General features: G+C 39.4%; 1 non-coding gene across 1 annotated transcript; it reads right to left on the reverse strand.

The window, feature by feature from the left end:
* Positions 1-314: 314 nt before the first annotated feature.
* LOC141625189 (small nucleolar RNA R71) lies at positions 315-421 on the reverse strand. Its single transcript, XR_012534983.1, has one exon. It is a non-coding gene; the product is annotated as a small nucleolar RNA R71 (small nucleolar RNA).
* Between the last annotated feature and the right edge of the window lie 789 nt (positions 422-1,210).

Genomic DNA, 1,210 nt, shown 5'->3' on the forward strand with positions numbered 1-1,210 from the left:
CCACACCACAACACTTAACCGGAAATTTCATTGCAAAATCCGCATTTATCCAATTAGTTGAGAGAAACCGATTTGGGGGGATGCCTAGTGAAGACCCTCACTCCCACATGGAGACTTTTTGTGACTATTGTGATGCGATTTCACAAACTGGAGTGACTCAAGACCAAATTCGATGGGTCTTATTTCCTTTTTCTCTAATTGGTACCACGAAACAATGGTTGAAGAGCCTTGATAAGGCTACTCTTGGAATTGACTCTTGGAAGAAGTTGGCTCTAGCTTTCTACAAAAAATTCTACCCTCCGGAAAAGACTAACATGCTAAGAGCTCAAATTACGGGTTTTACGCAAAGGGACGAAGAATCTTTTTATGAAGCTTGGGAGCGATTCAAAGGAATTTGTCGCTCATGTCCTCATCATGGACTTAGCGAGTGGTTCTTGGTACAACAATTTTGGAATGGTCTTTATGAATACTCAAAAAACATTCTCAACATGGGATCAAATGGTATGTTCACCGAAGTTGACGATAATCAAACTTGGAACAAGATTGAGGAAATGACGGTCCATAATTCACAATATAGTAGACCTCGCAAGGCTACTAGAGGAGGAAAGCATGAAGTGGACTCTATTACTCAATTGGGTGCTCAAGTTAGTGCGCATATTGATACCATCAACTTGAAGTTTGAGAAGGCTATGGCTAAGCTTGAAGAAGCCTCAAAATCACCAAAGCATCATGTTAATGCCATAGTGGCATCTTCATCAATCCCAAGTGGGATATGTGAGAATTGTGGAACTTTGGGACATGACCAAAGTGAATGTAGGGGAACAAATGAGCAAGTGAATGCTTTTTAAGCATACAAAAGTGGTACCCCTTATTCCAACTATTACAATAAAAACACCATATTCCATCCAAATCTCTCATACAAAAGCCAAAATGTTCAAAACCCTCAACCAACATACACCCCACCTCTCATGAGAAACCAAAATCAAAGACCCTTTTACAACCAAAACCAAGTTTATCAAAATCAAACTCCATACAATCAATAAAATGACCAAGGGTTTGATGTTCAAAAAGCGGTCCTCCAAATGCAAAAGAATCAACAAGAATTTTTCACTCAAATGCAAAAAGATAGCCAAGCAAAAGACATCACCATCAACAACATCCTAGCCCACACACAAATGTTGGAAACTCAAATGACCCAACTAGTATCTTC

The sequence above is a fragment of the Silene latifolia genome, chromosome X (assembly GCF_048544455.1).
Source record: "Silene latifolia isolate original U9 population chromosome X, ASM4854445v1, whole genome shotgun sequence".
NCBI classification, from domain to species: Eukaryota; Viridiplantae; Streptophyta; class Magnoliopsida; order Caryophyllales; family Caryophyllaceae; genus Silene; species Silene latifolia.